The sequence below is a fragment of the Podarcis liolepis genome, assembly GCF_965112155.1.
Source record: "Podarcis liolepis genome assembly, contig: SUPER_9_unloc_1, whole genome shotgun sequence".
Lineage (NCBI taxonomy): Eukaryota > Metazoa > Chordata > Lepidosauria > Squamata > Lacertidae > Podarcis > Podarcis liolepis.
In genome coordinates this window covers 404,897-420,418 of record NW_028148963.1, presented here as the reverse complement: position 1 = coordinate 420,418, position 15,522 = coordinate 404,897, and positions in this window count along the sequence as shown.

Genomic DNA, 15,522 nt, shown 5'->3' with positions numbered 1-15,522 from the left:
CTCGAAACAGAAGGCTTTTTATCACAGGAGAAGAAATCAGCCCTCAAAAACTTAACCGGCAGAAAATATTTTTTTGAAAAAATCCCTAAGCCCCGGGGTCACAATTTCAGCAAAAATCTGACTTTTGGCAGTTCACTCAAAAATGGTGCCAAAAGCTTGAAAATGATCCCCTGAAAGGTTTGGCACTCGAAACAGAAGGATTTTTATCACAGGACAAGAAATCAGCCCTCAAAAACTTAACCGGCACAAAATATTTTTTTGAAAAAATCCCTAAGCCCCGGGGTCACAATTTCAGCAAAAATCTGACTTTTGGCAGTTCACTCAAAAATGGTGCCAACCGGTTGCAAATGCTCCCCTGAAAGTTTTGGTACTCGAAACAGAAGGCTTTTTATCACAGGACAAGAAATCAGCCCTCAAAAACTTAACCGGCAGAAAATATTTTTTTGAAAAAATCCCTAAGCCCCGGGGTCACAATTTCAGCAAAAATCTGACTTTTGGCAGTTCACTCAAAAATGGTGCCAAAAGCTTGAAAATGCTCCCCTGAAAGGTTTGGCACTCGAAACAGAAGGCTTTTTATCACAGGACAAGAAATCAGCCCTCAAAAACTTAACCGGCAGAAAATATTTTTTTGAAAAAATCCCTAAGCCACAATTTCAGCAAAAATCTGACGTTCACTCAAAAATGGTGCCAACCGCTTGGAAATGCTCCCCTGAAAGGTTTGGCACTCGAAACAGAAGGCTTTTTATCACAGGACAAGAAATCAGCCCTCAAAAACTTAACCGGCAGAAAAATTTTTTTTGAAAAAATCCCTAAGCCCCGGGGTCACAATTTCAGAAAAAATCTGACTTTTGGCAGTTCACTCAAAAATGGTGCCAACCGCTTGCAAATGCTCCCCTGAAAGGTTTGGCACTCGAAACAGAAGGCTTTTTATCACAAGACAAGAAATCAGCCCTCAAAAACTTAACCGGCAGAAATTTTTTTTTTGAAAAAATCCCTAAGCCCCGGGGTCACAATTTCAGCAAAAATCTGACTTTTGGCAATTCACTCAAAAATGGTGCCAAAACATTGAAAATGCTCCCCTGAAAGGTTTGGCACTCAAAACAGAAGAATTTTTATCACAGGACAAGAAATCAGCCCTCAAAAACTTAACCGGCAGAAAATATTTTTTTGAAAAAATCCCTAAGCCACAATTTCAGCAAAAATCTGACGTTCACTCAAAAATGGTGCCAAAAGCTTGAAAATGCTTCGCTGAAAGCTTTGGAGATGGAAACAGAAGGCTTTTTATCACAGGACAAGAAATCAGCCCTCAAAAACTTAAACGGCAGAAAATATTTTTTTGAAAAAATCCCTAAGCCCCGGGGTCACAATTTCAGAAAAAATCTGACTTTTGGCAGTTCACTCAAAAATGGTGCCAACCGCTTGCAAATGCTCCCCTGAAAGGTTTGGCACTCGAAACAGAAGGCTTTTTATCACAGGAGAAGAAATCAGCCCTCAAAAACTTAACCGGCAGAAAATATTTTTTTGAAAAAATCCCTAAGCCCCGGGGTCACAATTTCAGCAAAAATCTGACTTTTGGCAGTTCACTCAAAAATGGTGCCAAAAGCTTGAAAATGCTCCCCTGAAAGGTTTGGCACTCGAAACAGAAGGCTTTTTATCACAGGACAAGAAATCAGCCCTCAAAAACTTAACCGGCAGAAAATATTTTTTTGAAAAAATCCCTAAGCCACAATTTCAGCAAAAATCTGACGTTCACTCAAAAATGGTGCCAACCGCTTGCAAATGCTCACCTGAAAGCTTTGGCGATGGAAACAGAAGGCTTTTTATCACAGGACAAGAAATCAGCCCTCAAAAACTTAACCGGCAGAAAATATTTTTTTGAAAAAATCCCTAAGCCCCGGGGTCACAATTTCAGAAAAAATCTGACTTTTGGCAGTTCACTCAAAAATGGTGCCAACCGCTTGCAAATGCTCCCCTGAAAGGTTTGGCACTCGAAACAGAAGGCTTTTTATCACAAGACAAGAAATCAGCCCTCAAAAACTTAACCGGCAGAAATTTTTTTTTTGAAAAAATCCCTAAGCCCCGGGGTCACAATTTCAGCAAAAATCTGACTTTTGGCAATTCACTCAAAAATGGTGCCAAAACATTGAAAATGCTCCCCTGAAAGGTTTGGCACTCAAAACAGAAGAATTTTTATCACAGGACAAGAAATCAGCCCTCAAAAACTTAACCGGCAGAAAATATTTTTTTGAAAAAATCCCTAAGCCACAATTTCAGCAAAAATCTGACGTTCACTCAAAAATGGTGCCAAAAGCTTGAAAATGCTTCGCTGAAAGCTTTGGAGATGGAAACAGAAGGCTTTTTATCACAGGACAAGAAATCAGCCCTCAAAAACTTAACCGGCAGAAAATATTTTTTTGAAAAAATCCCTAAGCCCCGGGGTCACAATTTCAGAAAAAATCTGACTTTTGGCAGTTCACTCAAAAATGGTGCCAACCGCTTGCAAATGCTCCCCTGAAAGGTTTGGCACTCGAAACAGAAGGCTTTTTATCACAGGAGAAGAAATCAGCCCTCAAAAACTTAACCGGCAGAAAATATTTTTTTGAAAAAATCCCTAAGCCCCGGGGTCACAATTTCAGCAAAAATCTGACTTTTGGCAGTTCACTCAAAAATGGTGCCAAAAGCTTGAAAATGCTCCCCTGAAAGGTTTGGCACTCGAAACAGAAGGCTTTTTATCACAGGACAAGAAATCAGCCCTCAAAAACTTAACCGGCAGAAAATATTTTTTTGAAAAAATCCCTAAGCCACAATTTCAGCAAAAATCTGACGTTCACTCAAAAATGGTGCCAACCGCTTGCAAATGCTCACCTGAAAGCTTTGGCGATGGAAACAGAAGGCTTTTTATCACAGGACAAGAAATCAGCCCTCAAAAACTTAACCGGCAGAAAATATTTTTTTGAAAAAATCCCTAAGCCCCGGGGTCACAATTTCAGCAAAAATCTGACTTTTGGCAGTTCACTCAAAAATGGTGCCAAAAGCTTGAAAATGCTCACCTGAAAGCTTTGGCGATGGAAACAGAAGGCTTTTTATCACAGGACAAGAAATCAGCCCTCAAAAACTTAACCGGCAGAAAATATTTTTTTGAAAAAATCCCTAAGCCCCGGGGTCACAATTTCAGAAAAAAACTGACTTTTGGCAGTTCACTCAAAAATGGTGCCAACCGGTTGCAAATGCTCCCCTGAAAGGTTTGGTACTCGAAACAGAAGGCTTTTTATCACAGGACAAGAAATCAGCCCTCAAAAACTTAACCGGCAGAAAATATTTTTTTGAAAAAATCCCTAAGCCCCGGGGTCACAATTTCAGCAAAAATCTGACTTTTGGCAGTTCACTCAAAAATGGTGCCAAAAGCTTGAAAATGCTCACCTGAAAGCTTTGGCGATGGAAACAGAAGGCTTTTTATCACAGGACAAGAAATCAGCCCTCAAAAACTTAACCGGCAGAAAATATTTTTTTGAAAAAATCCCTAAGCCCTGGGGTCACAATTTCAGAAAAAATCTGACTTTTGGCAGTTCACTCAAAAATGGTGCCAACCGCTTGGAAATGCTCCCCTGAAAGGTTTGGCACTCGACACAGAAGGCTTTTTATCACAGGACAAGAAATCAGCCCTCAAAAACTTAACCGGCAGAAAATATTTTTTTGAAAAAATCCCTAAGCCCCGGGGTCACAATTTCAGAAAAAATCTGACTTTTGGCAGTTCACTCAAAAATGGTGCCAACCGCTTGCAAATGCTCCCCTGAAAGGTTTGGCACTCGAAACAGAAGGCTTTTTATCACAAGACAAGAAATCAGCCCTCAAAAACTTAACCGGCAGAAATTTTTTTTTTGAAAAAATCCCTAAGCCCCGGGGTCACAATTTCAGAAAAAATCTGACTTTTGGCAGTTCATTCAAAAATGGTGCCAACCGCTTGCAAATGCTCACCTGAAAGGTTTGGCACTCGAAAGAGAAGGCTTTTTATCACAGGACAAGAAATCAGCCCTCAAAAACTTAACCGGCAGAAAATATTTTTTTGAAAAAATCCCTAAGCCCCGGGGTCACAATTTCAGAAAAAATCTGACTTTTGGCAGTTCACTCAAAAATGGTGCCAACCGCTTGGAAATGCTCCCCTGAAAGGTTTGGCGATGGAAACAGAAGGCTTTTTATCACAGGACAAGAAATCAGCCCTCAAAAACTTAACCGGCAGAAAATATTTTTTTGAAAAAATCCCTAAGCCCCGGGGTCACAATTTCAGAAAAAATCTGACTTTTGGCAGTTCACTCAAAAATGGTGCCAACCGCTTGCAAATGCTCACCTGAAAGCTTTGGCGATGGAAACAGAAGGCTTTTTATCACAGGACAAGAAATCAGCCCTCAAAAACTTAACCGGCAGAAAATATTTTTTTGAAAAAATCCCTAAGCCCCGGGGTCACAATTTCAGAAAAAATCTGACTTTTGGCAATTCACTCAAAAATGGTGCCAAAACATTGAAAATGCTCCCCTGAAACGTTTGGCACTCAAAACAGAAGAATTTTTATCACAGGACAAGAAATCAGACCTCAAAAACTTAACCGGCAGAAAATATTTTTTTGAAAAAATCCCTAAGCCCCGGGGTCACAATTTCAGAAAAAATCTGACTTTTGGCAGTTCACTCAAAAATGGTGCCAACCGCTTGCAAATGCTCACCTGAAAGCTTTGGCGATGGAAACAGAAGGCTTTTTATCACAGGACAAGAAATCAGCCCTCAAAAACTTAACCGGCAGAAAATATTTTTTTGAAAAAATCCCTAAGCCACAATTTCAGCAAAAATCTGACGTTCACTCAAAAATGGTGCCAAAAGCTTGAAAATGCTTCGCTGAAAGCTTTGGAGATGGAAACAGAAGGCTTTTTATCACAGGACAAGAAATCAGCCCTCAAAAACTTAACCGGCAGAAAATATTTTTTTGAAAAAATCCCTAAGCCCCGGGGTCACAATTTCAGCAAAAATCTGACTTTTGGCAGTTCACTCAAAAGTGGTGCCAAAAGCTTGAAAATGCTCCCCTGAAAGGTTTGGCACTCGAAACAGAAGGCTTTTTATCACAGGACAAGAAATCAGCCCTCAAAAACTTAACCGGCAGAAAATATTTTTTTGAAAAAATCCCTAAGCCCCGGGGTCACAATTTCAGCAAAAATCTGACTTTTGGCAGTTCACTCAAAAATGGTGCCAACCGCTTGCAAATACTCCCCTGAAAGGTTTGGCACTCGAAACAGAAGGCTTTTTATCACAGGACAAGAAATCATCCCTCAAAAACTTAACCGTCAGAAAATATTTTTTTGAAAAAATCCCTAAGCCCCGGGGTCACAATTTCAGCAAAAATCTGACTTTTGGCAATTCACTCAAAAATGGTGCCAAAACATTGAAAATGCTCCCCTGAAAGGTTTGGCACTCAAAACAGAAGAATTTTTATCACAGGACAAGAAATCAGCCCTCAAAAACTTAACCGGCAGAAAATATTTTTTTGAAAAAATCCCTAAGCCCCGGGGTCACAATTTCAGAAAAAATCTGACTTTTGGCAGTTCACTCAAAAATGGTGCCAACCGCTTGCAAATGCTCCCCTGAAAGGTTTGGCACTCGAAACAGAAGGCTTTTTATCACAAGACAAGAAATCAGCCCTCAAAAACTTAACCGGCAGAAATTTTTTTTTTGAAAAAATCACTAAGCCCCGGGGTCACAATTTCAGAAAAAATCTGACTTTTGGCAGTTCATTCAAAAATGGTGCCAACCGCTTGCAAATGCTCACCTGAAAGGTTTGGCACTCGAAACAGAAGGCTTTTTATCACAGGACAAGAAATCAGCCCTCAAAAACTTAACCGGCAGAAAATATTTTTTTGAAAAAATCCCTAAGCCCCGGGGTCACAATTTCAGAAAAAATCTGACTTTTGGCATTTCACTCAAAAATGGTGCCAACCGCTTGGAAATGCTCCCCTGAAAGGTTTGGCACTCGAAACAGAAGGCTTTTTATCACAGGACAAGAAATCAGCCCTCAAAAACTTAACCGGCAGAAAATATTTTTTTGAAAAAATCCCTAAGCCCCGGGGTCACAATTTCAGCAAAAATCTGACTTTTGGCAGTTCACTCAAAAGTGGTGCCAACCGCTTGCAAATGCTCACCTGAAAGCTTTGGCGATTGAAACAGAAGGCTTTTTATCACAGGACAAGAAATCAGCCCTCAAAAACTTAACCGGCAGAAAATATTTTTTTTAAAAAATCCCTAAGCCCCGGGGTCACAATTTCAGCAAATATCTGACTTTTGGCAGTTCACTCAAAAATGGTGCCAAAAGCTTGAAAATGCTCACCTGAAAGGTTTGGCACTCGAAACAGAAGGATTTTTATCACAGGACAAGAAATCATGCCTCAAAAACTTAACCGGCAGAAAATATTTTTTTGAAAAAATCCCAAAATCCCTAAGCCACAATTTCAGCAAAAATCTGACTTTCACTCAAAAATGATGCCAAAAGCTTGAAAATGCTTCGCTGAAAGCTTTGGAGATGGAAACACAAGGCTTTTTATCACAGGACAAGAAATCAGCCCTCAAAAACTTAACCGGCAGAAAATATTTTTTTGAAAAAATCCCTAAGCCCCGGGGTCACAATTTCAGCAAAAATCTGACTTTTGGCAGTTCACTCAAAAATGGTGCCAACCGGTTGCAAATGCTCCCCTGAAAGGTTTGGCGATTGAAACAGAAGCCTTTTTATCACAGGACAAGAAATCAGCCCTCAAAAACTTAACCGGCAGAAAATATTTTTTTGAAAAAATCCCTAAGCCCCGGGGTCACAATTTTAGCGAAAATCTGACTTTTGGCAGTTCACTCAAAAATGGTGCCAACCGCTTGCAAATGCTCACCTGAAAGCTTTGGCGATGGAAACAGAAGGCTTTTTATCACAGGACAAGAAATCAGCCCTCAAAAACTTATCCGGCAGAAAAATTTTTTTTGAAAAAATCCCTAAGCCCCGGGGTCACAATTTCAGCAAAAATCTGACTTTTGGCAGTTCACTCAAAAATGGTGCCAACCGCTTGCAAATGCTCCCCTGAAAGGTTTGGCACTCGAAACAGAAGGCTTTTTATCACAGGACAAGAAATCAGCCCTCAAAAACTTAACCGGCAGAAAATATTTTTTTGAAAAAATCCCTAAGCCCCGGGGTCACAAATTCAGCAAAAATCTGACTTTTGGCAGTTCACTCAAAAATGGTGCCAACCGCTTGCAAATGCTCACCTGAAAGCTTTGGCGATGGAAACAGAAGGCTTTTTATCACAGGACAAGAAATCAGCCCTCAAAAACTTAACCGGCAGAAAATATTTTTTTGAAAAAATCCCTAAGCCCCGGGGTCACAATTTCAGCAAAAATCTGACTTTGGCAGTTCACTCAAAAATGGTGCCAACCGCTTGCAAATGCTCACCTGAAAGCTTTGGCGATGGAAACAGAAGGCTTTTTATCACAGGACAAGAAATCAGCCCTCAAAAACTTAACCGGCAGAAAATATTTTTTTGAAAAAATCCCTAAGCCACAATTTCAGCAAAAATCTGACGTTCACTCAAAAATGGTGCCAAAAGCTTGAAAATGCTTCGCTGAAAGCTTTGGAGATGGAAACAGAAGGCTTTATATCACAGGACAAGAAATCAGCCCTCAAAAACTTAACCGGCAGAAAATATTTTTTTGAAAAAATCCCTAAGCCCGGGGTCACAATTTCAGAAAAAATCTGACTTTTGGCAGTTCACTCAAAAATGGTGCCAAAAGCTTGAAAATGCTCCCCTGAAAGGTTTGGCACTCGAAACAGAAGGCTTTTTATCACAGGACAAGAAATAAGCCCTCAAAAACTTAACCGGCAGAAAATATTTTTTTGAAAAAATCCCTAAGCCCCGGGGTCACAAATTCAGCAAAAATCTGACTTTTGGCAGTTCACTCAAAAATGGTGCCAACCGCTTGCAAATGCTCACCTGAAAGCTTTGGCGATGGAAACAGAAGGCTTTTTATCACAGGACAAGAAATCAGCCCTCAAAAACTTAACCGGCAGAAAATATTTTTTTGAAAAAATCCCTAAGCCCCGGGGTCACAATTTCAGCAAAAATCTGACTTTTGGCAGTTCACTCAAAAATGGTGCCAACCGCTTGCAAATGCTCACCTGAAAGCTTTGGCGATGGAAACAGAAGGCTTTTTATCACAGGACAAGAAATCAGCCCTCAAAAACTTAACCGGCAGAAAATATTTTTTTGAAAAAATCCCTAAGCCACAATTTCAGCAAAAATCTGACGTTCACTCAAAAATGGTGCCAAAAGCTTGAAAATGCTTCGCTGAAAGCTTTGGAGATGGAAACACAAGGCTTTTTATCACAGGACAAGAAATCAGCCCTCAAAAACTTAACCGGCAGAAAATATTTTTTTGAAAAAATCCCTAAGCCCCGGGGTCACAATTTCAGCAAAAATCTGACTTTTGGCAGTTCACTCAAAAGTGGTGCCAAAAGCTTGAAAATGCTCCCCTGAAAGGTTTGGCACTCGAAACAGAAGGCTTTTTATCACAAGACAAGAAATCAGCCCTCAAAAACTTAACCGGCAGAAAATATTTTTTTGAAAAAATCCCTAAGCCCCGGGGTCACAATTTCAGCAAAAATCTGACTTTTGGCAGTTCACTCAAAAATGGTGCCAACCGGTTGCAAATGCTCACCTGAAAGCTTTGGCGATGGAAACAGAAGGCTTTTTATCACAGGACAAGAAATCAGCCCTCAAAAACTTAACCGGCAGAAAATATTTTTTTGAAAAAATCCCTAAGCCCCGGGGTCACAATTTCAGAAAAAATCTGACTTTTGGCAGTTCACTGAAAAATGGTGCCAACCGCTTGCAAATGCTCCCCTGAAAGTTTTGGTACTCGAAACAGAAGGCTTTTTATCACAGGACAAGAAATCAGCCCTCAAAAACTTAACCGGCAGAAAATATTTTTTTGAAAAAATCCCTAAGCCACAATTTCAGCAAAAATCTGACGTTCACTCAAAAATGGTGCCAAAACTTGAAAATGCTTCGCTGAAAGCTTTGGAGATGGAAACAGAAGGCTTTTTATCACAGGACAAGAAATCAGCCCTCAAAAACTTAACCGGCAGAAAATATTTTTTTGAAAAAATCCCTAAGCCCCGGGGTCACAATTTCAGAAAAAATCTGACTTTTGGCAGTTCACTCAAAAATGGTGCCAACCGCTTGCAAATGCTCCCCTGAAAGGTTTGGCACTCGAAACAGAAGGCTTTTTATCACAGGACAAGAAATAAGCCCTCAAAAACTTAACCGGCAGAAAATATTTTTTTGAAAAAATCCCTAAGCCCCGGGGTCACAAATTCAGCAAAAATCTGACTTTTGGCAGTTCACTCAAAAATGGTGCCAACCGCTTGCAAATGCTCCCCTGAAAGGTTTGGCGATTGAAACAGAAGGCTTTTTATCACAGGACAAGAAATCAGCCCTCAAAAACTTAACCGGCAGAAAATATTTTTTTGAAAAAATCCCTAAGCCCCGCGGTCACAATTTCAGCAAAAATCTGACTTTTGGCAGTTCACTCAAAAATGGTGCCAACCGCTTGCAAATGCTCACCTGAAAGCTTTGGCGATGGAAACAGAAGGCTTTTTATCACAGGACAAGAAATCAGCCCTCAAAAACTTAACCGGCAGAAAATATTTTTTTGAAAAAATCCCTAAGCCACAATTTCAGCAGAAATCTGACGTTCACTCAAAAATGGTGCCAAAAGCTTGAAAATGCTTCGCTGAAAGCTTCGGAGATGGAAACACAAGGCTTTTTATCACAGGACAAGAAATCAGCCCTCAAAAACTTAACCGGCAGAAAATATTTTTTTGAAAAAATCCCTAAGCCCCGGGGTCACAATTTCAGCAAAAATCTGACTTTTGGCAGTTCACTCAAAAGTGGTGCCAAAAGCTTGAAAATGCTCCCCTGAAAGGTTTGGCACTCGAAACAGAAGGCTTTTTATCACAAGACAAGAAATCAGCCCTCAAAAACTTAACCGGCAGAAAATATTTTTTTGAAAAAATCCCTAAGCCCCGGGGTCACAATTTCAGCAAAAATCTGACTTTTGGCAGTTCACTCAAAAATGGTGCCAAAAGCTTGAAAATGCTCCCCTGAAAGGTTTGGCACTCGAAACAGAAGGATTTTTATCACAGGACATGAAATCAGCCCTCAAAAACTTAACCGGCAGAAAATATTTTTTTGAAAAAATCCCTAAGCCACAATTTCAGCAAAAATCTGACGTTCACTCAAAAATGGTGCCAAAAGCTTGAAAATGCTTCGCTGAAAGCTTTGGAGATGGAAACAGAAGGCTTTTTATCACAGGACAAGAAATCAGCCCTCAAAAACTTAACCGGAAGAAAATATTTTTTTCAAAAAATCCCTAAGCCCCGGGGTCACAATTTCAGCAAAAATCTGACTTTTGGCAGTTCACTCAAAAATGGTGCCAACCGCTTGCAAATGCTCACCTGAAAGCTTTGGCGATGGAAACAGAAGGCTTTTTATCACAGGACAAGAAATCAGCCCTCAAAAACTTAACTGGCAGAAAATATTTTTTTGAAAAAATCCCTAAGCCCCGGGGTCACAATTTCAGCAAAAATCTGACTTTTGGCAGTTCACTCAAAAATGGTGCCAAAAGCTTGAAAATGCTGCGCTGAAAGGTTTGGCACTCGAAACAGAAGGCTTTTTATCACAGGACAAGAAATCAGCCCTCAAAAACTTAACCGGCAGAAAATATTTTTTTGAAAAAATCCCTAAGCCCCGGGGTCACAATTTCAGCAAAAATCTGACTTTTGGCAATTCACTCAAAAATGGTGCCAAAAGCTTGAAAATGCACCCCTGAAAGGTTTGGCACTCAAAACACAAGGATTTTTATCACAGGACAAGAAATCAGCCCTGAAAAACTTAACCGGCAGAAAATATTTTTTTGAAAAAATCCCTAAGCCCCGGGGTCACAAATTCAGCAAAAATCTGACTTTTGGCAGTTCACTCAAAAATGGTGCCAACCGGTTGCAAATGCTCCCCTGAAAGGTTTGGCACTTGAAACAGAAGGCTTTTTATCACAGGACAAGAAATCAGCCCTCAAAAACTTAACCGGCAGAAAATATTTTTTTGAAAAAATCCCTAAGCCCCGGGGTCACAATTTCAGCAAAAATCTGACTTTTGGCAGTTCACTCAAAAATGGTGCCAAAAGCTTGAAAATGCTCCCCTGAAAGGTTTGGCACTCGAAACAGAAGGATTTTTATCACAGGACATGAAATCAGCCCTCAAAAACTTAACCGGCAGAAAATATTTCTTTGAAAAAATCCCTAAGCCCCGGGGTCACAATTTCAGCAAAAATCTGACTTTTGGCAATTCACTCAAAAATGGTGCCAAAACCTTAAAAATGCCCCCCTGAAAGGTTTGGCACTCAAAACAGAAGGATTTTTATCACAGGACAAGAAATCAGCCCTCAAAAACTTAACCGGAAGAAATTATTTTTTTGAAAAAATCCCTAATCCACAATTTCAGCAAAAATCTGACGTTCACTCAAAAATGGTGCCAAAAGCTTGAAAATGCTTCGCTGAAAGCTTTGGAGATGGAAACAGAAGGCTTTTTATCACAGGACAAGAAATCAGCCCTCAAAAACTTAACCAGAAGAAAATATTTTTTTGAAAAAATCCCTACGCCCCAGGGTCACAATTTCAGCAAAAATCTGACTTTTGGCAGTTCACTCAAAAATGGTGACAACCGCTTGCAAATGCTCACCTGAAAGCTTTGGCGATGGCAAGAGAAGGCTTTTTATCACAGGACAAGAAATCAGCCCTCAAAAACTTAACCGGCAGAAAATATTTTTTTGAAAAAATCCCTAAGCCCCGGGGTCACAATTTCAGCAAAAATCTGACTTTTGGCAGTTCACTCAAAAATGGTGCCAAAAGCTTGAAAATGCTCACCTGAAAGGTTTGGCACTCGAAACAGAAGGAGTTTTATCACAGGACAAGAAATCAGCCCTCAAAAACTTAACCGGCAGAAAATATTTTTTTGAAAAAATCCCTAAGCCACAATTTCAGCAAAAATCTGACGTTCACTCAAAAATGGTGCCAAAAGCTTGAAAATGCTTCGCTGAAAGCTTTCGAGATGGAATCAGAAGGCTTTTTATCACAGGACAAGAAATCAGCCCTCAAAAACTTAACCGGCAGAAAATATTTTTTTGAAAAAATCCCTAAGCCCCGGGGTCACAATTTCAGAAAAAATCTGACTTTTGGCAATTCACTCAAAAATGGTGCCAAAACATTGAAAATGCTCCCCTGAAACGTTTGGCACTCAAAACAGAAGAATTTTTATCACAGGACAAGAAATCAGCCCTCAAAAACTTAACCGGCAGAAAATATTTTTTTGAAAAAATCCCTAAGCCCCGGGGTCACAATTTCAGCAAAAATCAGACTTTTGGCAATTCACTCAAAAATGGTGCCAAAACCTTAAAAATGCTCCACTGAAAGGTTTGGCACTCAAAACAGAAGGATTTTTATCACAGGACAAGAAATCAGCCCTCAAAAACTTAACCGGTAGAAAATATTTTTTTGAAAAAATCCCTAAGCCACAATTTCAGCAAAAATCTGACGTTCACTCAAAAATGGTGCCAAAAGCTTGAAAATGCTTCGCTGAAAGGTTTGGCACTCGAAACAGAAGGCTTTTTATCACAGGACAAGAAATCAGCCCTCAAAAACTTAACCGGCAGAAAATATTTTTTTGAAAAAATCCCTAAGCCCCGGGGTCACAATTTCAGCAAAAATCTGACTTTTGGCAGTTCACTCAAAAATGGTGCCAACCGGTTGCAAATGCTCCCCTGAAAGGTTTGGTACTCGAAACAGAAGGCTTTTTATCACAGGACAAGAAATCAGCCCTCAAAAACTTAACCGGCAGAAAATATTTTTTTGAAAAAATCCCTAAGCCCCGGGGTCACAATTTCAGCAAAAATCTGACTTTTGGCAGTTCACTCAAAAATGGTGCCAAAAGCTTGAAAATGCTCCCCTGAAAGGTTTGGCACTCGAAACAGAAGGATTTTTATCACAGGACATGAAATCAGCCCTCAAAAACTTAACCGGCAGAAAATATTTTTTTGAAAAAATCCCTAAGCCACAATTTCAGCAAAAATCTGACGTTCACTCAAAAATGGTGCCAAAAGCTTGAAAATGCTTCGCTGAAAGCTTTGGAGATGGAAACAGAAGGCTTTTTATCACAGGACAAGAAATCAGCCCTCAAAAACTTAACCGGAAGAAAATATTTTTTTCAAAAAATCCCTAAGCCCCGGGGTCACAATTTCAGCAAAAATCTGACTTTTGGCAGTTCACTCAAAAATGGTGCCAACCGCTTGCAAATGCTCACCTGAAAGCTTTGGCGATGGAAACAGAAGGCTTTTTATCACAGGACAAGAAATCAGCCCTCAAAAACTTAACTGGCAGAAAATATTTTTTTGAAAAAATCCCTAAGCCCCGGGGTCACAATTTCAGCAAAAATCTGACTTTTGGCAGTTCACTCAAAAATGGTGCCAAAAGCTTGAAAATGCTGCGCTGAAAGGTTTGGCACTCGAAACAGAAGGCTTTTTATCACAGGACAAGAAATCAGCCCTCAAAAACTTAACCGGCAGAAAATATTTTTTTGAAAAAATCCCTAAGCCCCGGGGTCACAATTTCAGCAAAAATCTGACTTTTGGCAATTCACTCAAAAATGGTGCCAAAAGCTTGAAAATGCACCCCTGAAAGGTTTGGCACTCAAAACACAAGGATTTTTATCACAGGACAAGAAATCAGCCCTGAAAAACTTAACCGGCAGAAAATATTTTTTTGAAAAAATCCCTAAGCCCCGGGGTCACAAATTCAGCAAAAATCTGACTTTTGGCAGTTCACTCAAAAATGGTGCCAACCGGTTGCAAATGCTCCCCTGAAAGGTTTGGCACTTGAAACAGAAGGCTTTTTATCACAGGACAAGAAATCAGCCCTCAAAAACTTAACCGGCAGAAAATATTTCTTTGAAAAAATCCCTAAGCCCCGGGGTCACAATTTCAGCAAAAATCTGACTTTTGGCAATTCACTCAAAAATGGTGCCAAAACCTTAAAAATGCCCCCCTGAAAGGTTTGGCACTCAAAACAGAAGGATTTTTATCACAGGACAAGAAATCAGCCCTCAAAAACTTAACCGGAAGAAATTATTTTTTTGAAAAAATCCCTAAGCCACAATTTCAGCAAAAATCTGACGTTCACTCAAAAATGGTGCCAAAAGCTTGAAAATGCTTCGCTGAAAGCTTTGGAGATGGAAACAGAAGGCTTTTTATCACAGGACAAGAAATCAGCCCTCAAAAACTTAACCAGAAGAAAATATTTTTTTGAAAAAATCCCTACGCCCCAGGGTCACAATTTCAGCAAAAATCTGACTTTTGGCAGTTCACTCAAAAATGGTGACAACCGCTTGCAAATGCTCACCTGAAAGCTTTGGCGATGGCAAGAGAAGGCTTTTTATCACAGGACAAGAAATCAGCCCTCAAAAACTTAACCGGCAGAAAATATTTTTTTGAAAAAATCCCTAAGCCCCGGGGTCACAATTTCAGCAAAAATCTGACTTTTGGCAGTTCACTCAAAAATGGTGCCAAAAGCTTGAAAATGCTCACCTGAAAGGTTTGGCACTCGAAACAGAAGGAGTTTTATCACAGGACAAGAAATCAGCCCTCAAAAACTTAACCGGCAGAAAATATTTTTTTGAAAAAATCCCTAAGCCACAATTTCAGCAAAAATCTGACGTTCACTCAAAAATGGTGCCAAAAGCTTGAAAATGCTTCGCTGAAAGCTTTCGAGATGGAATCAGAAGGCTTTTTATCACAGGACAAGAAATCAGCCCTCAAAAACTTAACCGGCAGAAAATATTTTTTTGAAAAAATCCCTAAGCCCCGGGGTCACAATTTCAGAAAAAATCTGACTTTTGGCAATTCACTCAAAAATGGTGCCAAAACATTGAAAATGCTCCCCTGAAACGTTTGGCACTCAAAACAGAAGAATTTTTATCACAGGACAAGAAATCAGCCCTCAAAAACTTAACCGGCAGAAAATATTTTTTTGAAAAAATCCCTAAGCCCCGGGGTCACAATTTCAGCAAAAATCAGACTTTTGGCAATTCACTCAAAAATGGTGCCAAAACCTTAAAAATGCTCCACTGAAAGGTTTGGCACTCAAAACAGAAGGATTTTTATCACAGGACAAGAAATCAGCCCTCAAAAACTTAACCGGTAGAAAATATTTTTTTGAAAAAATCCCTAAGCCACAATTTCAGCAAAAATCTGACGTTCACTCAAAAATGGTGCCAAAAGCTTGAAAATGCTTCGCTGAAAGGTTTGGCACTCGAAACAGAAGGCTTTTTATCACAGGACAAGAAATCAGCCCTCAAAAACTTAACCGGCAGAAAATATTTTTTTGAAAAAATCCCTAAGCCCCGG